Genomic DNA, 27,644 nt, shown 5'->3' with positions numbered 1-27,644 from the left:
GCAAATTGAGAATATTTTCAAGGGTGCAGGGGAGTCCAAAGGACACCCTGTTGCACCCCTGAAATCTGCATGGGTGCACATGTGGCGCACAAACATGCCCTAAGGGCATGTATGTGCGTCCCATGGCACTTTGAAAAATGAAAAAATATGCATTTTGAAAGGAATTCGCAACTTACCACCAACTAGAAGTTGGTGGTAATTTGCGATTCCTTCAGGCCAATTTGCTATTTTTTTTAGCTTCTTACTTTGCATTTAAGGAATCGCAAAATTTGCGATTCCTTAAATGCAATCACAAGATAAGGAATCGCATGTTTTGCGATTCCTTATTTTTCAAGCAGATTTCCTTGATGCATACCATTAGTCCAAATTGCGTTCGCAAACGCAGAAATTCTGCGAATTTCGGCGTTTGCAAAGTCAATTTGGCTTGATACATATGGCCCATAGAGACTGCTCTAATCCTACTATCATCCTTGGCATCCAGGGAACAGCTGATCCACTGGGATGGTCTTAAGTCGGCGGACTTGTGCATCCAGTGTGGAGTCCCACAGGGGTCAGCTTTGTCACCTACATTGTTTAACATTTATGTCACCACTCTGGCCAGATTAATTAACGAGCATGGGCTTACCTTGGTCTCATATGCAGACGATTCCCAGATAGTGGTATTGGTTATGCAGAGGGCGGACATCACAGCCGACCGCTTTCGTAACTGTCTAAATGTAGTTATGGCATGGATGAACACAAACCTTCTCAAACTCAACACCCAAAAGATCAAGGTTATTGAGTTTTAGAAGGGACCCTCAGTATGGAGCCAACTATGGTGGCCATCTGAGGCTGGGAACTGTCCAGTTCCGGTGACCAGGCGCGGTGCGTCCATTGGGGCGTGGGAACGTAGCCCCCCCGCCCGCAGCTGCCCGCAGCTCGCAGCTCCCTCTGTGTTTATATGAACTTAAGTAAACTGAGTTTACTTAAGTTTAAAGACGCGAGCCAAGGCGGGAGAACTGACAATCATGTCAGTCAGCTTGACGTCGGACCGCCCACCCCCTTCAGAGTCTGAAGGGGTGAGCTGTCTGGCGTCATGTTGACTGACATGATTGCCACCAGACACCAGGGCAACAGGGAGGCAGCAACACAAGTGCGCATGAGTGGGGACGGAGGGAGAATTTTTTACCTGTGCCCACTCATGCGCACTTGTGTTTGCGCATGCCCATTAGGAGTCCTTCGGTCTCCTAATGGGCTTGCTGAGGGCGTAGAATAACCTGTGCCCCAAGGCAATCCTGGCGCTGCAGCAGCGCCAGGATTGGCTGAGAGAGGCTGCCAGTCCAGTGACGTGAAGGCGCCAAGGGTAGCAGAGGTGGCGCGGACCCATACCGGCGGTTAGGTACGTTTTGTTTTATATAATTCTCCCCCCCCACGCGACATACCCCCCCTCCCCCTCCATCAAGCATGCTGGCCGCCGCTGCGATTGTGTGTGAGAGAAGATAGCGCTCTGGAGGAGACCAAAGGAGCTACATGCAGGAGAGGGACAAGTTGAATGGAGAGGAAGGGTGAATGGTTAGATGCACAGATGCAGGAACTATAGGAAGACTTGTGTGGAGAACGACAGTTTAATTGATTAGTGCAGGGGGGGGGCTGAAGAGGAAATGATGCAAAAGGCATATTAGGAACGCGAGATGTTATTCACATACCTGATAAGGAATAAATAGAGGTATGAAGCACTGATAAAGCCAGCAGGTTGGCCTCGATTTAGATGAAGTGCTTGATGCACTCACTGCCAAAAAACACAGACAGAGGCCCCCCGGCCCCAATGCTGGCCAGGGCAGGGGCATGCTGTCAAGCGACGGACTCGGCCCAGTTTGTACGAGCATAAGAGTCATGCAAGGAAGTTGCAATTGTGCGCTTCACGGTGCAAAATTAGTTAGTTGCAGGGGCCCCTGGCAGTGTATGCCCATGAAGTCGCACAGCGCGGAGGAGGCTGTGTTTCTTTTTCTAATCTCTTCTCAGTGCGGCATGAAGAGAGAGAGGCTGCATTCCTTGCTTTGAAAAGAGCTGCCAAATTTGATTGTCATCATGCTTCCTAAAGTACGTACCCTCACATGGTGAGTTGTTTAGAAGTTTAGGATTTTTTGGTTGTGAAGGGCAGGACCCTCTAAGTGGCACGGGCATTTTTTCTGCTGTGGATTATAGGGTAATAGGAGATGAAGCGTCCATCTGTGCAGTTGCAGGTCTCCCCTCACTTGTTTGGTTAATTGGCAGTTTAGCAAGCACTTAGCATGTTTATTCAGCGCATCAGCGCTCATTCAGGGCATTCGCAGGTGCTATAAGCAGTTAGATTTAGTTAGGTGATGTAGAGTTCCTGCTAGGTTGTAGAACAGCTGTTATTGCCCACGTCGCTGTTCCTGGGGAGCATTAAGTAAGCCTTATCAAAATCTCAGTCTCCTCTGCCTGGTGCATGTAAATCATCAATTAATGGTCTTTGTAAACATTCTTGTATTTGCAGTTATTGATTTTTTTTTTATCCACATGCAATATGAGTTGCTGTATGTACCTGATGTAATTCCTGACAAAGATTCTATGTGGTTTTGAGGCTTCTAGCATTGTGGCATGCTTCATGTCTGTGTAGTTACAATTACTGTGGAATTTTAGGCACTTTGATGTTTTGGTTGGAACAGTACTGTGCATCATTGTTAGGATATGTCCTCGATTGTGTGCTTGAGTGGTTGTGTGTGTCTGTGGATTTGAGTCTTGTGGACATGTGTTTGCATTTCGATGTGCGCGAATCTGCATTTGTGTGTGTTATCTGTTTGTGTGTGCTCGCATCTGTGTATGTTTCTTTCTGTAGGTCAGTGTTGTCTGTTCTTTGCCCGTCATCATAGCTGGGAGGATGAGTGCACTTAATTGACATTATAGAAGAATTGCTTTATTAACCTTCTTTCTGTCTCAATTTTGCTTGCAAATGTACAATTTTCACAGTCTTTCTTCAAAATTTTACCAGGGGAAGAACCCTTGCCTCCAAACTTCCCTAATAGCAATCAGGCTCGGTCGTTCGCCATAAGGCAGACATCCCAAACTTTTACGCCACTCCACTTTCAAATCTCACCAGCCACCACTGCCGGTGACTAAGGCCAGGAACCTTGGATTTTTGTTCGATAAGGAGCTAAAGTTTGGAAAACAAATTAATGAATCTCCTCCTGCTTTTTCACTCTGAATTCCTGCACAAAATCCTGCTGTTTATTCCACTAACTCTTAGGAAAATGGTAATTGGAGCCCTTGTCCTTTCTAGAATTGACTATCGGAACGCATTATTCCTAGGAATAGATAAAGGCCAGACTGCTAAATTGCAGTCTTAGCAAAATGCGGCAGCTCGTGTGCTGCTTGTTTTCCCCAAACATCACCCCACGTCTGCTAGTATCAGACAGCTGCTTTGGCTCCCTGTCCCTCAGCGAGTAAAATTCAAAGCCCTCTGCCTTGTGCACAAGGCGCTGTATGGAGGAGGTGCCATGGACATTCAAAATCTATTTTCCTGGTACTTGCCACAACAGAGTCTGAGGTCAGCCAATACAGGGTTGCTACTGGTCAAAAAGATTTTTAAAAAGCTAGATGGGGTGGCAAGTGCTTTTCCCACCAAGCAGCCAAGCTGTGGAATTCCCTCCTGACCAAAATTAGACTACAATCCAATAGGTCTATCTTCAGGAAAAAGCTTAAGACCTGGCTTTTCCCTTAAGCACCTATGATTGGCAAGTTTGTGCATCAATACCAATTCATCGCAACAATGGAGAGAGAGAGGGATAATAATAATAATGACAGGCACTATGTGAGGTGGGAACTCCTGGTCCCCCAATTAATATGAAAAAACAATAGAGGAGTAACCCCTCGTGGGTAGAGAGAAATAGCTCTCTAACAATGAGCACAGATGCTCTGGTCAGCACATTTTGCCCCAACCTGTTACTGGATAATGCATATCCTTATAGAAGACCCCTCACTCACCAACCTGGTTGGTGACATGCTTCATAATCGGGGTCCCACCCCATAGGCCGAGTGCCTACTGGGTGTGCTGCGACACCTGATTACAGTGGAGCTGGTTTCGTTTTTATGTGTTCAAGACTATCAAAATTGTGTTAAAAAAAGGCCAACACTACTCACTTCAAGTATTTTATTCTTGAGTGCTTGAACCCTTAGTAAAATTAAAGTGTGGCACCTTTGCCTAGTTAGGAAGGCTTTGGTGTCAAAAGTCGTATTAAAATATATAAAAATAGCGAAAGTGTGCTATGTGAATGTGAATGTACAAAACTATTGTTTAAAAAGGTCTACATGTTTCAACCCATACATGGATTCAAGGGTTTTCGTCAGGACCGTGGTGATTTGAACTGGGTGGTCCGCCCTCGCTAAGGAGCGTCCTGCCCTCGTTCAATTTAGAGACCGTAAATAGTGATCTCGTGAAAAAGGTGCGTTTTTCTCTTTTGAAAAAAACCTATGAAAAGACAGGGAAACAAAGAACAGGAAGGGGTCACACACAGGGGTAGACAAAATGGATTATACCACATATAACACATATTCATGGTCAGTAGCACAATCATAATATCCACGTGTGGAATCATGCCAGCATATCACTATCGTGAGTAGAACATATCTATTGCGTGGGTGGCAACAGAACTACAGTGATAAGTTGCCGGGTAGTGCCTTTCAATCGAAGGGCAGGCGCCAAATGAGGGGTGTCGATATGGTTTTGGCGTCTGGAATATGTGAAAATCAGGGGTCGGTAAATGGGAGAGTGACCTATTAGCGTGCTGCGATGTGAACGGCTGCCAAACATATGTGAGCAGTCGTGCAAAGAACCGTCTCAGTTGCATTGAGGCGGCTAGTTATTTAGTGCTTACGCTTAGAAGCGAAACTGTCGCTTCATGGGCACCAGCGTTACCAAGTTGACAGGATTCCGTCTCCTGTAGGTAAAACAACATGTATCTAGTGTCAGCTCTGTGGTCATTGAGCGCTGACAATCGAGTATTGCCTCAAGAGAAAAAGCGGTCAATCGTTACCGCATTGCGATCCTTCAAGTGTACTTACTTGTCGCTTCTGTTCATCAGACCGAATAACCTACTTGGTTCTTGCTCGGCGTGCCCCGTGGAGTGTCTCCGGTACCTGAATGCCGGTAATGTGAGCACTTCCTAGTTGGGCGTGGCCGGGTCACGTGTGTTGAGCACGTGATCTAGTGATAGCCAATCACGATGTTTTTTAGTAAACACTGTGGTAGGACTTGAACAAACGTCTATATGAAAAGGAACAGAGGTGGGTCTACAGACTTTCCACGCATAAAACCGGTTTAAACGACAATATACCGTGGAACAGTGTGTTGACATAAGAGGGTTCATCTGAATCCAGACACCACCACACGGAATCACTATGTGCCCGTTTCTGTTTTATTCCATCTTATTCAATTTCTAAAAAGCGGTAATTCTGCCCGCGTTTCTATGTCCTGATAGTATTCTCTGTAAATTAATACCTTGTAAATATGTCCCAATCAAAATCCGTGTTTGTGACCCCACAAACGCTAAAGAAACCCTAGAATTATGCCTCAGCAAACGAGCGCTGTTCGCCCTAGATCACAACACATCGTTACCATAGCGATGTACACAATGACCCATTTGGGCAAGTCCTACCACAGTGTTTACTAAAAAACATCGTGATTGGCTATCACTAGATCACGTGCTCAACACACGTGACCCGGCCACGCCCAACTACGAAGTGCTCACATTACCGGCATTCAGGTACCGGAGACACTCCACGGGGCACGCCGAGCAAGAACCAAGTAGGTTATTCGGTCTGATGAACAGAAGCGACAAGTAAGTACACTTGAAGGATCGCAATGCGGTAACGATTGACCGCTTTTTCTCTTGAGGCAATACTTGATTGTCAGCGCTCAATGACCACAGAGCTGACACTAGATACATGTTTTTTTACCTACAGGAGACGGAATCCTGTCAACTTGGTAACGCTGGTGCCCATGAAGCGACAGTTTCGCTTCTAAGCGTAAGCACTAAATAACTAGCCGCCTCAATGCAACTGAGACGGTTCTTTGCACGACTGCTCACATATGTTTGGCAGCCGTTCACATCGCAGCACGCTAATAGGTCACTCTCCCATTTACCGACCCCTGATTTTCACATATTCCAGACGCCAAAACCATATCGACACCCCTCATTTGGCGCCTGCCCTTCGATTGAAAGGCACTACCCGGCAACTTATCACTGTAGTTCTGTTGCCACCCACGCAATAGATATGTTCTACTCACGATAGTGATATGCTGGCATGATTCCACACGTGGATATTATGATTGTGCTACTGACCATGAATATGTGTTATATGTGGTATAATCCATTTTGTCTACCCCTGTGTGTGACCCCTTCCTGTTCTTTGTTTCCCTGTCTTTTCACAGGTTTTTTTCAAAAGAGAAAAACGCACCTTTTTCACGAGATCACTATTTACGGTCTCTAAATTGAACGAGGGCAGGACGCTCCTTAGCGAGGGCGGACCACCCAGTTCAAATCACCACGGTCCTGACGAAAACCCTTGAATCCATGTATGGGTTGAAACATGTAGACCTTTTTAAACAATAGTTTTGTACATTCACATTCACATAGCACACTTTCGCTATTTTTATATATTTTAATACGACTTTTGACACCAAAGCCTTCCTAACTAGGCAAAGGTGCCACACTTTAATTTTACTAAGGGTTCAAGCACTCAAGAATAAAATACTTGAAGTGAGTAGTGTTGGCCCTTTTTAAACACAATTTTGATAGTCTTGAACACATAAAAACGAAACCAGCTCCACTCTAATCAGGTGTCGCAGCACACCCTGTAGGCACTCGGCCTATGGGGTGGGACCCCGATGATGAAGCATGTCACCAACCAGGTTGGTGAGTGAGGGGTCTTCTATAAGGATATGCATTATCCAGTAACAGGTTGGGGCAAAATGTGCTGACCAGAGCATCTGTGCTCATTGTTAGAGAGCTATTTCTCTCTACCCACGAGGGGTTACTCAATACCAATTCACCCTAGCACCAAGACGCCTCGGCAATCGAACGCTTTATGAGTATACCAGTCAGTCAGTCTTAACCCTCTTTCTGGACTAAGCCTGAAAGCTGCTCTCCAAGGCTACCACTTAGACAGCTTTCTATGGTTGTCTAAGAACACTAAAATCACCATAAGCATTGCCTGGACTTAGTACAAGGCCCTTCACTTAAATATGCGTGCACCATATACTAAGTCAGCCTCTTACACAAGTATATAGTCAATCTTTGAGTCAGATATTTACACATGTGAGAAGAATGTATATTTAGATGGATAATTCTAACTCCAGATTGCCCATGCACCATGTGCGCTGCTAGGTAGCATATAAGTGCCACCCATGCACGCTGGTGTCCGTTCCTTTTTTCATACCTTTGAACGCAGATCCTCTCCTTTTTTTGTCAGTTGATGAATCATCTTACCAAATCTTTTCTAGTATGCAAAAGAACGACTTCCCCACCGAAGACTACAGGGTTTATGCCATGACACAGATGTCAGTGACCAACCCGCACTAGGTAGGTAGGCCTGTGGTGTTGGAGCCCTACCCTGAGCCCAAAGTTGTGCAGTGTGCACCCGCAGGTGATCCCGGACCATGAAGCGAGGCCGAAAACGTAAAGAAATTATGGACCTCACTTAAGTCCTGTCCGAAGGCGAGTTTCTTCTTGGAAATTATTAATATGTGACTCTTGGTTTTTAGTGCTTCTGGTTCTGTGAATATATATATAGACAGATGTATTCTTTGAAAACACAAAAGTTATATCCCGAGCTAGGCATTTATCAGTACATGAGTCCAATTATTGAGTTCAAGAGATCAAACTTTCTTCATTCCATCATCCTTTATTGTTTTCTTGATAAAAAATCCAATCTTCATCAAAAGAATAGACAATAGCCGCTGCCAACACGTGTTTCGTCCTGGTCTGGTGACCAATAGACTTCGTCAGGGCATGTAAGTTAGATAGGAGATGTTTTAAAGTCCAAGGGTAATTCTAGACCCGTATTCACCATCCACTTTTAAGTCTGTAAAGATCGGCTCCGCGTTTCCCAATTGAAAACTCTAGACTAACGTGAGATAGCGTGGTTCCTTATCCAATTCCATATGGTAATTTACAAATGCGAAAGAAAACCAGCAGTCATCGTATATTTCAACTTTCAAGTGATCCGTTCCAGTGTTAAGGGTTCACTAATATCCTCCGAGTATAGAGAGATAACGTTGTACTTCCAAGGTCGGCTGCGTACTGCAGTACGCAGCCGACCTTGGAAGTACAATGTTATCTCTCTGTACTAGGACTTAGATGCTGAAAATAATCCAGACGAGAGTGCCAGGGACAAATCAATATCAACATTGGGATTTCCAGGGAGGAGCCTAGCTGGCGACCGAGATGGCTGCTTAGACGCTCGGCTCCGTGAGCCTTCTCACCCCGCGCATACATCCTGGCAATTATCCTGAGCCGTAACGGCATATTTAAGTAGGCGAAGGACAACTTTCACTGACCGTTTGCTCCTGAGTCTTTTACGTGCGGCAGACCCCTGGAAATGTCCCTGACTGTTTTGCGGCCTTCACAGAGCTGGGACCGGGGTGTCGAGTGAGGAGGGCAGCCGGCCTCGACTGCGACAACAGCGGCCTCTGGTGGAGGTGAGGAGTCGGCCGGAGGGCACCGGAGATCTGATGGGCCGATGGTGACAGTGCCGACCCGGTCCATCTAGCGGAGTGCCTTGTGGGATGTGCGGTAAAGCAGGGTCGAGGGGAGTGCACAATACTTGGCCCCCTTTCCGGTGTTGTGTCCGGGCATGACTAATGGCTTCTCCCAGAATTGGCGGGCGGCTCCCAGGGAGCGGCGGGGATTTTGTTTAGCCTTTTGGTGACCCTTCGCTGAGAAGCCTGCCTTGACCTGCGGGGTCCTCGTTGTGAATCCTGTTGCGCCTTAGTGTGGGGCCCGGTCCCGAGGTGAGGTGGAGAGGGACGAGGCCGGATCAGTTAAGATGGCGGATGGCACCCTCTTACGCAGACCACATCCAGGCAGAGAAGCTGCTGTGCGGGAGAGTCCTGGGGTCTGGCGACACGAGACGGAGCCCACGTCCGGAGATATACTGGCTGTGCTGACAACCCTGCGTGCGACCCTGCTACGGGATGCCTGGGATCTGGGACGAAGGATGGCCGCCATTGTTGTCCCACCGTTCCACACGGGCATAGTTCGATCTCAAGGAAGCGCCGATGTGCCCGCCTCTGCGTCAGTGCTGAGTGCTCCAGCTACGCCTATGTTCGTGGAGACGCTGGACGACCTGGTTCATGAGATCGATTTGGACAGATCTGTTGTACATGTGAGTGACTCGTCGGGGCACTTATCTCTTCGGAGGCTGGGGAAACTACGTCGATCTATGGTTGGGGCTGCCCTGGCGGCGTTTCGGCGCTTACCGGATGGTGTGACTCTCTTTCCCTGGCTGGTGAGACTGTGTTCGGACTGGAGGATGTTTTCGGGGTCGATACTGACACAGACGGATTTCCGCCATACATATTCGGCTGTGTTTTGGTGGCTGAAGTTCCATGGAGTAACGACACTGCCCGGTCTGCCCGGATCACTTGGACCCTCCACGCTGCTCTGTATGCCGATTGATAAGTGGACATATGTTGTTACTACTGATAGAAAAGGCCAGGGGTGAGACCGTCTAGGACATAGTGGAACTTATTGTTGGCTGGCGATGATTTGGGAGTCACCCGGCAGGTCTGTTATTGATTGGGCTATCGGTGATTAATGTTTTCCATGGCCATTCTGCTCTTGCTTTTAGGATGTTTTCTGTGCGCGGTGGTGGGGGGGGGGCGGGTGCCCAGATCGATGGCCCTTCCCCACATTTTTCCTCTTTTTTTTCTTTTTCTATATTTCGGGTCTCCTATTTAGGGCGACAGGCACGCTGCTGGGGGGGGGATAGGCCGTAGCCTTCTGCAGGGATGCAGGGTGGGGGGTAGGGGGATGGGGTTTGTTAATTTGTCCTTTCTTTGTTTCTATGGCCCTTTGTCTTTCTCCTTTTTGGTGTCGTCATTTTTCATGTTTCCTACAGTATGTTTCGATTTGAGGGGTGGGGTGCAGCTTTGCTACGAAACATATTTGTTTTTACATTTATCCTGACTCGTATGCCTTACCCCCAATACTTCAAACGTATTTGCATTAATTGCGGATTTCCTGCTTTGTGCTTGCTATTGTAGGACCTTGTATGACCGTATGGCATTGATTCTGATTTTTTCTTTATTGTAAAATGAACCTTCTCGAATCCTGAATCTTGTACAGTACTCTTGAGTACGAGGTATATCCTGGACACTTATTAGACCCCGATTTTCGGGCTGCTGTATATTTTTTTTTTTTTACACTGATTGCTGTACTTATGACTTGACTAGCGGCCGGCCGGGGTGGTTGTAGGCCCATGCTTGTATTTACTTGACGTAACAATAAAGGCTCTCAAAAAAACCAACAAACAAAACATTGGGATTTCCTAATTTACTGGACCAGCCTCTTTCGATATGCTCTAGATCATCTCTTTGGTTTTGCATCAACAATTCATAGATAGTACCTCTCCTGGTAGATCGTTTCCCTATGATATCCAACAGAGAAACGTTATCCAACGTAATTTTTGGGGATTTTTGGTTAAGAACAGTAAATATTTGAATATATCTAAAGAAGTCATTTCTAGGAACAGCAAATTTTAATTGTAGATTTTGAAACCCCATATTAGGATCATGGCAAAGGAAATCCCCAACTGTATTAATCCCCAAGCTCTCCCATTTTCTAGCAAGCCCATCATTAAGTTGGTGTGGTAAGATTGAGCTCCGCCACAGAGGGGTATATTTAGTATATTTCGAAATTGATAAATGTTTAGAAACTCTTTTCCATATATTCAATGCACTATGTATAATCTTAAATTTAGTTTTTTTTAAATAAGATGGTTCTAACTGCCTTAGTAATAGTCCTCTGGCTTTATTACCAATTGCCAATTCATAAATTGATGGTATATCCTGCGCTGGTATAGTTCCTATTAGTGCTTTAGGGATGAATAAAGGTGTCATTTGCTGAAGAAGGGCTGCCCACAGATATAACATAATATTCGGGACAGCTAGTCCTCCCTTATCCAGGGGCAGAGACAAGTATGAAAGAGCCCTCCTAATTTTCCCATAGCTCCAAAGAAATTTAGATAGAGAGGAGTCTATAGTTTTAATGATATTGTCATCCGCCATCAACGGTATTGCACGAAATAGATATAATATCTTTGGAAAGATGTTCATTTTGATAAAGTTCCCCCTGCCGATAATAGAGAGGTGGAGATTGTTTACCCTTGAGAGATCTTTTTTGATAGTTCTGATAAGGGGCTCATAATTAAGTTGATTAATTATCTCAACCTTAGGAGATATACAAACTCCAAGGTAGATGGCATTGTCAACCTTATATGGACTTTCGTACGAGTTGTTATTCGTACACAAAACCATCGTTTTGTCTCTATTCAGGGAATAGCCTGAATACAGGCCAAAGGTATTAGTCACTTGCTCAATCTCCTGAATCGCCTCAGCAGGGTTTGGTGTTAATACCGCCACATCATCGGCATATGCTAATATTTTAGTTTGATAAATATCTACCCTAACTGGTTCTATTAGATTTGATGCAAGCAGTTTTTTTTTTTTTTTTAAATTATTTTTATTGTTGCATCAGGCGGAACATGGGTGCAGGAGACAAAAACAATTCGGGGGAGCGTCAACATTCCGCTCTTCCCGATATTCTGCAACTTTTCAATGTCAGGTACATAGCTTTCATCGTGACGAACTTGTGTTTCATTTTCACCCCAAACTCCCTCCCCCCCCTTATCTCCTGATAAAGTCAGCAACTGAGAAGCCTCTATCAAAAGCCCCTCTTCCCGCCCTCCCACTCCCCTCCCTTTTCTGCAGCATACCCCCCTTTTCCGCCACCCCCCTCGACCCCCGAGTCTCTCGCATCCTCTAAGTCTTGACACAGTATATAGGTAATTCAACGACCCAAACCCTCCAGAAACAACTATGTTGGACTCAGTGACAAACGTGCCTCCCCGGCTGTCTCCCCTGCCACCCGCCCACTCTCCCCGGACAGTCCTACTCCAGTCCATGGTAGCGCCTCCACTTAGTCCATATTTTTCGAAATTTCCGAGGGCACCCTCTAGCTTTGTAGGTCACTCTTTCCGCCGCCATATACATATCTAAGCCCCTCCTCCATTCATCCAGGTTGGGTTTCCCAGGCGCCCCCCACATTCGTGCTATGTCTCTTTTTGCTACTACCAAAGCCAGCAGCAGGAAAATGAGCAGGTATCGTGTGATGTCTACTTCCGTCGACATGCCCAAAAGCGCCAGTTTGGGATCCCTAGGAATCTCCACCTCCAATATCATACTCAGTTCCCTGAATACCTCACCCCAATATTCCTGTATCACTATGCAGCCCCAGATGATGTGGAAGACATCGCCTGTCTGACGCTGGCATCGTATGCAAGAGGTGTCGGTCACCCTCCCCATCCGGGCAAGCCTCACTCTATCGAAGTAGGCCCTGTGAAGGATCTTAAACTGTATGAGGCGAAGCCTCGATTTTATGGCCACTTCCCTCGGGTGCATGAGTGCTAGTTCCCAATCCAGGTCCTCCACCACCAGCAACAGGTTGCTCGAAGAAGCTGGAACAAGATCACAGCCAACCAGCTCACCGCTTCCCTGAGCCAGCACCCTCCCGCCAACTCAGCGAACCCCAGCCAGGCCGCCGACAACCTCACGAAATGGATCAACGACTGCGCGGACGAACTCGCCCCTCTGAGAACCCCACCCAGCAGATCCTGCAGCAGAAAAACACCATGGTTCACCGACGAACTCAAGAGCTCCAAGAAGAACTGTCGAGCCCTCGAGAAAGCCTGGAGAAGGGAACCAACGACGGACAACATGACCACCCTCAAGCTCGCCACCCGGAAACACCACCAACTGATCCGCGCCACCAAGAAAAATGCATACAAGGACCGGCTGGACAACAACGCACACAACTGCAAGGAACTCTTCAGCATCGTGAAAGAGCTATCCAACCCCAACGCCGGAAACAATGACATCACCCCGTCGCAAGAACTCTGCAACTCCCTCGCGTCCTACTTCCACAACAAGATCACGGACATACACAACAGCTTCAACAACCAACCAACGCAAGCCACAACCGCAACGACGCCACCCACCACCACCCTCCGCACCTGGACCCCGATCAGCACCGAAGACACCATCCGCACCATGAACTCCATCCATTCCGGATCTCCGACCGACCCCTCCCCTCACCACGTCTTCAACAAGGCCGACGCTGTCATCGCACCCCACCTGCGGGACATCATCAACACCTCCTTCGACTCCGCCACCTTCCCCGAGAGCTGGAAGCACGCCGAACTCAGCGCTCTCCTCAAGAAACCCACAGCAGACCCCACCGACCTCAAGAACTACCGTCCCATCTCGCTTCTCCCGTTCCCGGCCAAAGTCATCGAGAAGACCGTCAACAAACAGCTGGCCGCCTTCCTCGAGACGAATGGATCCCTCGACCCCTCACAGTCTGGCTTCCGAGCCAACCACAGCACCGAGACCGCCCTCATCGCCGCCACCGACGACCTTCGAACTCTGATGGACAACGGAGAAACAGCGGCCCTCATCCTCATGGACCTCTCCGCGGCTTTCGACACTGTCTGCCACCGCACCCTAGTACAGCGCCTCAGCAACATCGGAATACAGGAGAAGGCACTGGAATGGATCACCTCCTTCCTCGACGGAAGAACACAAAGAGTCCGCCTACCACCGTACAAGTCAGAGGCCACCAAAGTCATCTGCGGCGTCCCTCAAGGGTCCTCGCTCAGCCCCACCCTCTTCAACGTCTACATGAGCCCCCTTGCGGCCATCGCACGCCAACACAACCTCAACATAATCTCCTACGCTGACGACACCCAGCTGATCCTCTCCCTGACCAACGACCCCGCCACCGCCAGAGCCAACCTGCACGAAGGGATGAGAGACGTAGCCGAATGGATGACGACCAGCCGCCTGAAACTGAACTCAGACAAGACGGAGGTCCTCATCCTGGGCTCCACGCCCTCCGCCTGGGACGACTCCTGGTGGCCCCCCGCCCTGGGCACCGCACCCAAGCCGACGGACCACGCGCGCAACCTGGGCTTCATCCTGGACTCCTCCCTCTCCATGACCGGACAAGTCAACGCCGTCTCCTCGTCATGCTTCAACATCCTGCGCATGCTACGTAAGATCTTCCGGTGGATCCCCACCGAGACGAGGAAGACGGTCACCCAGGCCCTCGTCACCAGCCGACTGGACTACGGCAACGCCCTCTACGCCGGAACCACTGCCAAACTCCAGAAGAGACTCCAGCGGATCCAGAACGCCTCGGCGAGACTCATCCTCGACATCCCCCGACGCAGCCACATCTCCGGACACCTGAGAGATCTACACTGGCTCCCGGTCAACAAGAGAATCACCTTCCGTCTCCTCACCCACGCGCACAAAGCCCTACACGACCAAGGCCCGAGCTACCTCAACAACCGGATCAACTTCTACACTCCCAAGCGCCTCCTCAGATCAGCCAACCACGCCCTCGCCGCCGTCCCCCGCATCCGAAGAGCGACAACAGGAGGAAGATCCTTCTCCCACCTGGCCGCCAAGACCTGGAACTCCCTCCCGACCGACCTGCGCCTGACCCAAGACCACCTCGCCTTCAGGAAGAAGCTCAAGACCTGGCTGTTCGAGCAGTAGCGGCACCCCCCCCCCCCCCAGCGCCTTGAGACCCTACGGGTGAGTAGTGCGCTCTACAAATGACCTGATTGATTGATTGATTGATCGTACCCACATCTGCCTCCCACCTCTCCCTGAGTGTCCGCAAGTCTCCCAACATATTATTTGTCAGTGTTTTGTATGTCATAGAGATTGCCCCCCTCTGTATCTGCTCCTGTAGTAATCGGCCCTCAAGTGGTGCAAACTGGGGTATGTCTGTGAGCGATATATGCTGAGCTCCCCATGCATGTCTCAACTGCAAGTATTTATAGTATTGGGTGTTCTGGAGGCCAAAGTCCTGCTGTAGCGCCCGGAAAGTTTTAAGTTCCCCCTTTGCTATGACATCTCCCACCGTGGAGATGCCAATGTCATCCCACCTGTGGAATCCCTTCAGTTTATGTAGCTCTGTCAGCCATCTACACGACCATAGGGGTGTCTGTCGGGTGAGCCTTTCATGCCAGCCCATTCTAATTGTCGCTCTGCGCCACGCCGTCAGGGTGATCTTCGTCGCTGGTAGGAGCTGGCGGCCCCCTTTCCCACCATACAAGAAGTGTAATACCGTCTTGTTGCCCCATTTGGATCTCTCTAAAGCATAAGTGGGATGGTCAGCCGGGGCGTGTAACCAAGCATTGATCGGGGCAAGGTGTTCTGCCCAGTAATAGGCCTCCAGATTAGGCAGCGAGATACCCCCATTGTATTGGTGGCGCTGCAGGGTCGTGAGTGCCACCCGGGATTGCTTCCCCAGCCACAAGAAAGAGCGAAGGTCAGCATGGATTGTCCGCAGTGTCGCTTCTGGTAAGGGATAGTACTCATTTTGCAGGGCATATAAAAACTTTGGTAACAGGATCATTTTATACAGGGCGGCTCTGCCTAACATGGTGAGCGGTAGCGGTCTCCATCTATCCATCTCCGCCTTCGCTGCCACCACTACCCTATTTACGTTGTCTGCGTATGAGCGCCGCCTATCCCTGGTGATAAACACCCCCAAATACCGGAAGCCTTCCGTCGTGTGAATGAGCAACTCAGGCAGGCACTCCCCCCGCAGCTCACCTTGCGGGTCGTAGAGAATCGACTTATGCCAATTTATAGTGTGTCCGGCCACTGCCCCAAATTCGCCCAGTTCCTTGAAGAGGGCCGGGATCGTCCTAGCCGGGTCCGTCACATATAGCAGCACGTCATCGGCGTACAGGGAGATCTTCTCCTGGTCTGTTGCCGAGGCCCCCCAGTGAAAACCAGTCACCTCCTGATTGAGCCGGATACGGATCGCCAGGATCTCAATCGTAAGGGTAAAGAGGAGTGGGGACAGCGGGCACCCCTGACGTGTCCCCCGCTCTATCGCGAATTCTCTCGACATTCGCCCATTAATCCGCACTCTCGCCCTCGGGTTCGAGTAAAGAAGACTCACCCACTGTCGGAACTTGGGTCCAAACCCAAAACGCTCAAGCGTTCCCATCAGGAAGGGCCAGTGGACCGCATCGAATGCCTTCTCCGCGTCCAATGAGAGAAACCAGTGTGGCTCCCTTTTGTCACAGACTTCCAGGAGCCAGTTATGGGTGCGCCGCAGGTTAAGTTTAGTGGCCCTGTCCGGCAGGAACCCGGACTGGTCCGGGTGCACTAGGTCCGCTATGACCTGTCGGAGTCGTCGTGCCAAGATGGTGGCGAGGATTTTATTCTCACTGTTCAGAAGGGAAATAGGGCGATATGAAGAACAGTCCTCCCTGGGCTTGCCCTCCTTATGGATCGGGATTATGGTGGCCAGGGCCAGGTCCGGCGGGAGACCTCCGGAGTCAAACGCCCCCACATAAAGTGATTTCAAATGACGTGCCAGGAGGTCCCCCGTCCGTTTGAAAAACTCCGCCGGGAAGCCGTTAGGTCCCGGGGTTTTCCCAGGTTTCAGGACTGCCACTGCCTCCGTAATTTCTTCCAGGGATAGGTCGGCGTCCAGAGCCTCGCTATTTTCGGGGGTCAACTGCGGCACTTCCATACTACCCAGGAACGACTTTACCACCTCGCAATCTCCGAGGTCCCTAGCCTTGTAGAATTCTTCAAAATAGTTCGCAAAGGCCTCTGCTATCGCGACATCTGTTGATGCTCGTGCCGAACCCGGGAGCCCAATCCAATCAACCCATCTGGCCGCTTGCTCCCGCCTGCTCAGCCATGCCATGAGTTTCCCGGATTTGTCGCCTACATCATACAGGCGATGAAGGGTGGCCAGCGCCTGCGTGCGCGCTTCGTCCGTGAGCAGTTCCCTGTATAGCCGTTGAGTGTCTAGCAGAATCCTTAGATGTCCCTCCCCCTTCGTCCTGTGGTATTCAGCTTCTTGAGTCAAGATGTTGGCCTCCTCCTGCGCTATTTCCTCAGTGCGTTTCCTTCTGGCCTCCCCCACCCTGGAGCTGAAGCGGTCTCTCAACACGGTTTTCATGGCTTCCCATAGCGTAACTCCCGATTGCACCGACCCCTCGTTTTCCGCCACAAAGACTTTGATATCCGCTCTAATTCCCCCTAGAATTCCAGGAGTCTGGAGATCCCACGGCGACATACGCCACTGTGCCTTTCCACTCCCCCTACCACGTCCTATATGTACAAACAGCGGGGAATGGTCCGAGACACCCCTCGCCCTATATTCTGCCAAGTCCCCCGTCGAGAGTTCCTGCCTCGTAGTGAATATATAGTCCAATCTAGAAAAAACCTTGTGGGCCCCTGAGTAAAAGGAGTAGGCTGCCTGTACAGGATGGAGCCACCGCCACACATCAGTGAGACCAATCGCGTCCATTCTACGGGCCAAAGCAGTCACTGCCGTCACTGCGTGAGAGTCCCCCGATCTATCACTGGTCGTGCACATCACATCGTTGAAGTCCCCTCCCATAATCTGTGTCGTGTCAGCAGTGGCTAGCAGTATGTTCGTGATCTCCTGCATCGTCCGGTTTTGTAATTTGGGTGGAGCATATACTGACAGCAGCGTGTACCTGCGCCTCCTCCATGTCCCCTGTACCCCTGCAAACGTGCCCTGCGGGTCCAGCCATGTGTGTGTCACCGTGAATGGCGTCGTTTTCCTTATGAGTATTGCTGTGCCCCGAGAGCCCGTCGTGTATCCCGCGTGTGCTAAGACTGTGTACTGCCCACGTGCTAGAAAAGCACAATGGTTCCCCCTCAAATGTGTTTCCTGGAGGAATATGATGTCTGGTGCTATGCGTTTAATATAGGCATTGACCAAGCCCCTCTTAATTTTGGAACCCAGGCCGTTTACATTCCAGGTTAGCGCCTTTACCCCAGCGCCCTCCCGGCTAGGTTCAGCTAGTGTACCTGCCATTGCACTTCACACTGACCACCGAGTGCCCGATCCCGGGTCCAGGGCAGTAGCAAGGGTAAGCTCTGCTGCTTCACTGACACCACCCCCCTCACCCCCCCAACTCCCCAACTCCCCAACGTCAGGAAACAACAGTACCAACATGCCCCCCCCTCCCCCACCCCACCACCCTCCCCTTCTAGCTGCGCCCCAACATGGGACCAAACCATCCATGGGAGTAGGTCATTCGCCCTCCCGCACATCCCTCCCCAGATTAAACTGTGTTCAGTTCAGACACCCAAAAAAGAAACTGTAGGGGGTGTGCCAACTTGCGTGCTCCTTGATGCCGAGCTGCTATCACATCCGAGCTGCATGTTCCTGCCTTCAAGAATGAGAGTCCTGAGTATCTACGATCGGGTCTTGACCCGAGGAGCCTTGCTCTAACTGGCGGATCTCCTTAGCCAAGGGGTGTAGCGATTCGCCCAAGAGGTCCATATCTTCCTCGCCGGATGAGGGGCCTTCCGATCCCTCCACGTCATCCCCCTCGGAGCGTACCCCTCGCCTCAGACTGCTGAACCTTGATCCCGCCACTGGGTCTTTGCCTGGGGATTCCGATCTGCCTCCCCTGTTGTTGGCCGATCCTCGGGTCCTATATGGCGTCGCCGCGCTCGTGTGTTGGGTCCTCCGTAACCTCCGTCGTTGCGGCTTCGGCCGCTCCCAGCTCGATCTGTCCCTCACCTCTCTGTCCATTGCGTCCCGACTGGCCGCCTCCCTACTGTTCAAGATAGGGGGCTCCTCCAACCACTGCCAAGCGTCTTCCGGGTGGGCAAAAAAGATAGACTTGTCCTTATATATCACCTTCAGCTTGGCGGGGAAGAGGAGCATGTATTTAAGATTCAGGGACCTCAGTTTCGCCTTCACCGCGTCAAAGGAGCGGCGTTGTTTCGAGACCTCCTGGCTGTAGTCCGGGAAGATCATTATTGTAGTGTTCTCAAGGCGGATCTCTCCCAGGGCCCTGGCCTCCCTCAGAATAAGGTCCCGGTCGGCAAAGTTCAAGAAGCGCGCTATAACTGGCCTGGGTCTCGCGCCCTCAGGTGGCTTGGCCAGAAGCGCCCTATGTGCTCTTTCAATAATAAAGCATGTAGAAAATGGCGCCTCGGGGAAAGTAGCTTTCAGCCAGGTCAGGAGGAAGGCGGCCATGTCCTTTTTCTCAATCCCCTCCCTAAAACCTACAAAGCGGAGGTTATTGCGCCTGGACCTGTTCTCAGCATCGTCCACCTTCCATTGGAGGTGACGGTGCGCAACCTGTAGCTCTGCCATGTCTTTCTTGAGCGTAGTGATCGCCTCCCCGTCTTCCTTCACTTTGTCTTCCACTGCCGTTACTGTTTCGGTCAGGTTCCGGAAGTCCTGGCGCAGAAGCGTCACCTCGGCCCCAACCTCGCCAATCTTGGTCTCTAGGGCAGATCGCGATGCCTGGATGTCCGTTCTGGACGCTTGGATGGCCTCCAGTAGCATGGCCGTGTCGGTGTGGGGGCCTGGATGGTCTGCCATGGACCGTGGCGCCGCGAAATTGTCCATAGGTCCCTGGCGCGGGGGTTTGGGTGCCGGGTTATTCTTCCCCATCTCCTCACCGCACAGCCGCCCAGGAGAATATGCCGGGATCCCTGCTTCTGTATGGGAGCGCCGGTCAGTGTGTGGGCCGCCGGATGACGAGAGCGTGGGTAACTGCCTCCACGTCTCCCCCCGTCCAATAGTCCCCCAGGCCCTGGGTCTCTCCGCTGGTTTGCGAGGGTTCCGGGGCCCCGCCGGTCTCCCTCACAGTGGCTGGAGTGTCATCACAGGCGAAACGGCGCCTGCCGTGCCTCTGCACGTACCTTGCTGCTCCACAGGGGGCAAAACCACGGTGCGACTCGACTGCTCCCCACCGTCATGCAGGCCGTGTCTCAATGTAGTGGGCGGGGCCAGTCCTCCGTTCCCCGGGTGTTCCCGCCGTCGGTGGAAGGGTGGCTCACAACGCGGCCCCCAGACTGCTGCAGCGCCCCACTGGGGTCCACGGCCGGAGTCAATCTTCTTATGCCAGGAAGTCGGGGGATCGAATCGTGGCTCTCAGCGCCGCCGGCGATCCCTCACTACTCCGGGCGCCATCTTGGTGTAGGTCTCTCCGTGGTGGCTGCTCTCCGCCGGGGATGGGAGGCAGATGCAAGCGCCGGTCCGGGGTGTGCAGTCTCACAGCATTGCCACCCACCTTCCGCAGGTCCGAGCAGTGGGGCCAAGATCCAGCCTGTACTTCGCTCGGCTCGCTCTGTCGCCGGCGGCCGCCATATTGGTGTAGTCGGGCGCACGAGCGGATGATTTCGGAGTGATTTTTCCGTTCTGAGCGCCACTATATTACTCGTTTCTCGCCCTCCGCTGGTGCAGGACACCATCAGGTTCCCAGCCGTCGTTTCGGGGATGGTACAGTTTCGGAATTTCGTCGGATCTTGAGGCAGCTCGGCAGGAGCTCCGCTGTGGCACGTCCTAACCGCCCATGCTGTTGGCCACGCCCCGTGATGCAAGCAGTTTTAGAATTAGTGGATTAATATATAGGGCAAATAAAATTGGCGAGCATGGGCAGCCCAGTCTTGTGCCCCTTTGAATGCTGATAAACTCCGACTCCACCCCCCGTACAGAAAGTCTAGCTCTGGGGGTAACGTATAATGCCTTAATGGCTTTGGTAAACTCTGGACCGAAGTTGTTTAATTCCAGGATACCCCATAAAAAACTCCAAGACACTCGATCGAATGCCTTCTCGGTATCAAGCAGGATCTTCGACATCCCTCCCCTTTACCCCCATGATGTCAAAAAGAGAGATGGCCCTACGGGTATGATCCATGGTGCCTTTTCCAGGTATAAAGCCGTGTTGCCACGGGGAGACCAGATGTTCGACAACCCTGCTGAGCTTGTTGGCGAGAATCTTAGAGTAGAGTTTGGAGTCTGAGTTTATCAGCAAAATTGGGCGGTATGAAGATGGATATTCAGGGGGTTTTGCTTTTTTAGGAAATATAGCTATGTTTGTTTGCTGCCAAGATTCTGGCGAAGTGCCATTCCATTGTACCCCCAAAAATAAATCTAATAAATACAGCGTTATTTGTTTTTCAAGTATTTTGTAGAGGTCCAGTGGGATTTTATCTGGCCCAGCAGCTTTCCCGTTGGCCAGCTCTGATAGCGCAATTTGCACTTCGGTAATCGAGATTTCTCGTTCTAAGTCTTCTCTAGTTGTTTCATCAAGAATCCGGACTGGACCAGTTTCATTTAGCCATTCAGCTAAGAATTATTTGATCTCATTTGCATCGACTTGATCTTCGTTTTTATATAACTTTTGATAGTATTGTCGAAACACTTCTGAGATACCTAGAGGTGTGGTATGTTTTTGACCTTCAAACTCAATAGAATCTATCAGATTATATGAGGTTTTCTGCCTAGTACGAAGTGCCAGCTGCTTCACTACCCTCTCCCCATTCTCATATATTTTAGATTGGTTTGTTTGAAAAAATTCCGCTGCCCTCTGAGTAAGATTGCTATTAAGCTCAGTTTTAAGAGTTATTATCTTACGCAGGCTATTTCTCCCATCCTCCCCTCGGGATATCTGGGTGGCATGATGTTCTTCTAACTTAGCTAGCTCATTGATATATTGATTATTGAGTCTTTCCTGAGCTTTTTTACGCTTGGCCACAAACGCAATAGTTTCCCCCCTTAGTGCCGCTTTAAAACAGTCCCACACTATCATTCTTGGTGCACTATATTGATTATGGTAAAAAAATTCCTGAGCACAAAGAGTTATATACTCTATATATTCTCTATTCGCCAGTAGTTTTCTGTCAAATGACCATTGAGAGTGGGGCCTGTTATACGAAGGGAGATTAAATATAAGTACAATCGAATTATGGTCTGATATTAATTTCGGAGACTTACTTATCTCCATAGCTCGGAAGTATTCCTTTGATGCCATTACATAATCAATGCGAACATATTTGCTATGGGGATATGAATAGTATGTGTATCCTGGGTTGGCTCGATATTTAAGGTCCCAAACATCAATCAAATTATGACTACCCAAAAGTTGTTTTAATGCCCTAAAAACTTTTGGCTTACGACCCACGTAAGTCGGCTGAATTTGACTACCGCCCATCGAACCCAAAGATACATTAAAATCCCCACAAACAATTAGCGGACTAGCCCAAGAAGCTAGCTCCAGTTCCAGGTCTTGAAAGATCTGGGGATCGCCTGATTCGAACCATATAATGAGCAGATTGTGATGCCTGCCTCTAGTTCCACTATAACCCATCTACCTAGCTGATCGGCTAATGTTCGTTTAGCCTGCCCCAAAAAAGTTTTTGCTAAAATTGCCACTCCACGTATTTTGGAGATTTGAGTTGTTACTGCAAGCACGTTATAACTAGGAATGTTTAAAAGATTTTTCTCAGCTACGGGAAGATGAGTCTCCTGGAGACATCATAAGAGTTCTGACGAACTATTTTAAAGAAGCGAGTTCTTTTCCCTCTATCATTCAGCCCAGCAATATTCCATGAGCATAATTTTAGCTTCCCCATTGTAATTTTTTTCTCCTTTTATCCAGCCAACTACCAAAAATGTTGAGCCAACTCCTTTTATTATCCTTTTTGCATTCAACATCTGATCCTAACAACTGAATTTTGACATTAATGTATTTCCTCACACAAATTCTTGTTCCCTTAGTTATTGCTTTTCTTGTTACACAGCTCATATATCTGAAATTGCACTTTTTTCCCTATTTTTGACTCCCGCCTCCCCCCCTCCCAGCCTGACCCTCCCCCCTCACACCCAAAAAAGGGCTAATAGACTCCATCAGAGTCTATAATGATGGAATCATGCAGCCTGACCGGAGTTCACTTCAATCAAGACACATTTTTCTTCACAAATTTTTTGCGGTGACTAACTAAGAAAACTACTTTTTTCACTCTAAGATATAAATATAAATATATCCAGCTACTACATTTTATTTCAGCTCTAACCACTCACCCCATTTCCCATTGCCTCTTCCGGATCCCGCTACTCTCCCTCAACAGCTAGCAGAACCGGAAAGGGCAAAAAAAAGAAAAGCCTAAAGAAGAGAGAGAGAAAGTAGAGGAGGTAGTAATGATAACATTTCTCATCTATTCTCATCACATCTATTTCAAACTATCTAGATATTCTTTTGCCTTGATCTCAGAGTAGAAAAATCTAGTTTGGCCACCATAGATTATCTTAAGCCTAGCAGGATTGTTAAGATATGCCTGTGCCTTTTTTTCTTGAAATGGTTTAATCATTTGGCGGAGGCGCCATCTCCTCTCAACTGTCACATGACAGAAGTCCGGGCGGACAAAATAGGAGATCGAGTCTCTGGTACGACGTGCTTCTGGTCTGGCCTTCTCAAAGATTGCCTGCCTCAAAAGAAAATTACCAAAGTAGACCAATATGGCACGGGGGTAGTCTCCTGGTCTTGCTGCAGGTTTCAAGGTCAATGGAACATGGTGTGCCCGTTGGATTTCCAGGTCCCTGTTCCACTTGGCTAGTTCAGGTAGGGTATCCTTAAAAAGTTGGACCATATAAGAACGTACATCGTCCCCCTCCGCTGCCTCCGGGACACCTAATACGCGCAAGTTATTTCTGTGTAGGCGATTTTCGCAATCCTCCAACTTCCATCTGACATCGGCCAGCTCTGCTTCATGGGACTCAACTCGATCTTGGGTCACTGCAGCCTCGGCTTCGTTGGAGACTATACAAGTTTCCATCTCTGTTATTCGATCATTGAAGGTACCGACAGTTCTAGTCAATTTCCGTACCACCCCCTGTACCTTACGTATGGCCGCCTGTGCCTTGCGGAAACCTATCTTAAGTGTAAGTCACACTTAACCTCACTGCACTGTTGCTGCAGTGGTTCATAAAGACACCACTTTTTTCACATTTTAAACAAATAATATTATTCAAACTTAGTACATTTAGAACTGTTGTTTTTACTTCAAACAATCACCAATTTAAACATTCATATACAGTTTCATATCAACATAAATTCGTTGAGATCACACAAATGATACTTTCGTAACACTATCACAAGTATTACACCAATAATGTGATAGTGTTACGAAAGTATCATTTGTGTGATCTCAACGAATTTATGTTGATATGAAACTGTATATGAATGTTTAAATTGGTGATTGTTTGAAGTAAAAACAACAGTTCTAAATGTACTAAGTTTGAATAATATTATTTGTTTAAAATGTGAAAAAAGTGGTGTCTTTATGAACCACTGCAGCAACAGTGCAGTGAGGTTAAGTGTGACTTACACCTAAGATAGGTTTCTACTAGTGGGCACGGAGAGGACAAACGTGCTACCTCAGTTGCACGCTTGAGTTAAAAGGCTAAATCACTTCATTACCCTTTTAAAATATTTGAAATATAGGTGTGCTTCTCCTAACCATTAATACGCCTGTGCCTTGCGGCCATCATGGGATGTCTCTTCTCGGTGCGAGGCAATTGCTTGCAGCACTGTAGCCATGACAGAATCCAATGTGGTTGTAGGTACATCTGGGTGGCCAGCTTGAGAGGGATGAGGTGTGTGGGCAGGCTGAAAAGAGTTTTTACTATAGTCACTGCGTTGGACGGATTCACTAAGAGCATAGAGGGTGAGTAATCCCAAGATAATTCTACTGCCCCATGATGCCTCTTTTTCTTCCTACAGACAGTTTTCCGAGCATCACTAGGTGTGTATTTTGCCGCGTTGTCGCTCACACTCTCTGTAGAAAGATCAGTTCCATCGCCCGTCCCACCCCCAGTTTCATCTGACAATTCCCCCTCATCTGAAAAAGAGTAGAAATCACTCGGGTCCTTGTCTTTGTCCAGCTCAGATATAGCTCCCATGATCCCCATCTCGGCCCCCGCAACATCTAGGATAGGCGGATCAATAATTTTCTCAGAACTCTCTGGATTGTCAACATGTATTACTTGGGGGGGTACAAAGTTACTCTGCCCCTGTAAGGCTAATTCCACCTTGTCACTATTTACCAGTTCGAGAGTGTTCGCTATATTGCCTGATTCTGCCGGTAGTGAGGCAGATTCCACCTTTTCGACTTTGTCACCATCTAACAGCTGGGGAGTATTCACTATATTGCCTGATTCTGCAGATAGCGAGACAGACAATTCTAAATTATTCAGTGCAGCTGTAATTTGTGTGTTCATACCTTCATTTTGTTGTTCCACCAAGGTTATAGCTAGACAGTGATTAGTTTCAGCCACAGTGGAGTTGCTGATCGCCAGGTCATCGCTCTCCTCTAATGCCAGAGGGGGGGTTAGCTCTGTACCCGGGGGAGTCTTGGTGCTACTACCAGAGCTACCATCGACGCTCGGAGAATGCTCCACTTCAGTCAGGGTTTGGCTCTGAGTTTGTTTTTCCTGCTCACGTTGCTTAGGCTGCTGACTCTTCCCCTCACCACCCGGAAGTGGTTTTGGAACACTTGGAGCTCTACGGAGTAACTCGACCACAGAGGGGCCGGCATTCTCCTTTGCGGCGGTGCCGCCTCCCTGTTTCGGCATCCTAGGTGTCCTGTGAGTCGGGGTCTCGGTACTCTTCATCTAACGCACAGCACTGACACCTCCTTGCTTCAAGGCAAGCTCACGGTCCCGCTGGGCCTGCTTCGCTGCTCTAGTCTTGGCGGCAGCAGCTGCCAGAGCCGCTGCATTCTTCGGGGCCATAGCGCAGCGCTCTTCACTCAGCGGACCCGGACAGACACTCTCCGCTCTCCCCTCTGCTGAGTCCGTGCGACTGCCAAGGTCTCCGAGAGGGCAACGCCGTGCAGCGGACCGGAAAGCCGAATCTCTCCGCCTCAGTCCACAAAGCAATCGTGCGACGGCAATCCCGAACAGCGAGGTAAGGATTACTAATTGCTCTTGAACTTCCTCCTTCCTTAGAGCGACAAACCCCAGAGTCACCAATGCACCAGGCATCCTTATATTTCCCGTTTGTTATAGCTTATCCATTGGATTTTCTTCATTAGATAGGAGAGGGTAGGGCAGAGCGGTATAACGCTGTGGTTAGCATATCTCAGGAACAGTCTCCCCCCGCCGTTTTGCTCTATGAAAACTCCGGTCAGGGACGCACAGCTCAGCGGTCTCTCACACTACTGCCATCTTGCCCTCCCAGCTGTCCGAAGCCAACATTTTGAATGCGTGTCTCTCTCCACAAGTTCTCGCCCTTTTCAATGTCGCCATGGCAGGACATGCCCTGTGCTACTAAATTGAAACAGGAAGTAAGTTTTGTTGCAAACATTGCAGGGGACTTTGATATTGCTTGGCAAAGAGTTTTTTTTCTGATTATCGATATATGAAAGTAGCTGTATACATTTAGTCTAAGTAATAAACAAATCTTGTTTTGCCACTGCCTGTTGTTGCTGGTATTGGTTTTGCCAAAATACACTTGAAAAACCAGTAGAGGTGTCCGCAGTGTAGGAATGTTCTGTTTTTACTTCCAAGATGACTGACAAGTTGCTTGTAAATACTACAGGGAAGTCATCTTGAAAATATAGAAAATTACATGTGGCTATCTTGTAATATCATTGGCTGTACTTTTGGCTGCCACATTGTGTCTCCAGACAAAGAGGGATCACTGTAGGAAGCATAGAAAACATTCTACGATGTTAGTCACATCCACTGGTTATGCAAGGGCTTATAAAATTGCATTTCTAGCGGTGGCAAATCCAGTAGTGGGCATCAAGGTTGCTGATCGCTTCTTCTAACTTTGCCAACACTGGTACAGTTTTTCGAGCATTGGCAAAGCCAACATTGGGCATGGGTGTTTCGCCTTGGCAGCCAGAAAGAAGGTGGCAGAGGGGGCTTAGAAAGAGACACTGAGCTGGAACAGTGCTTGATGTTAGGTAGCAGCAGCAGTTCTTGGTGGTTGGAGGGAGAGGGGCAAGAGAACTAAGGCTGAAGAGGAGGGCTGGTGGATGGTAAGGGAGCACATGGAGGGAGTGTGTGAGGAGGGAAAGAGATGAGCAAAAAGAGAGAGAAGGAAATTCACTCCCATTAAGTGCTAATCAGAACTGCTACCCAACAAATTAGTTTCCTGGCAACAGCAATGGAAGGATACGTTTAATCATTCAAAAACAATGATGAACCTCAAATTCTGCAGGGGCGGGACAACTACACAAATTGTGAGGAAATTCATTGAACCAGGAGCCAGGGATTGGAATAGACAAAGAAGCAACTCAGTCTTGTAAGGGACTTTAAGTATAGATTACAGGCTTGGTTAGAATTTTGTCTGCTAAAAACGGCTGCAGTTGCCTTTAGGGCAACCATAAAAATATGAGTCTTTATACAGGTGCAATGGCAGATATTCAACTCACGCATAATAAACGAGAGCTAAGTAGGTAATATATCTTTATATTTGGGAATTACTCTGACTGTGAATCTATGTGAAAATAAAGAAAACATAGAATTGTAAGGAAACTT

General features: G+C 49.0%; 1 protein-coding gene across 3 annotated transcripts in view; it reads left to right on the top strand.

Moving 5' to 3' along the window:
• Window positions 1–27,644, top strand: part of TRIO (trio Rho guanine nucleotide exchange factor) — a 4,034,553-nt gene that overhangs the window by 1,862,355 nt on the left and 2,144,554 nt on the right. The window lies entirely within an intron of this gene.

The sequence above is a fragment of the Lissotriton helveticus genome, chromosome 4_1, assembly GCF_964261635.1.
Source record: "Lissotriton helveticus chromosome 4_1, aLisHel1.1, whole genome shotgun sequence".
NCBI classification, from domain to species: Eukaryota; Metazoa; Chordata; class Amphibia; order Caudata; family Salamandridae; genus Lissotriton; species Lissotriton helveticus.
This window is presented reverse-complemented; position numbering and strand designations above follow the sequence as displayed.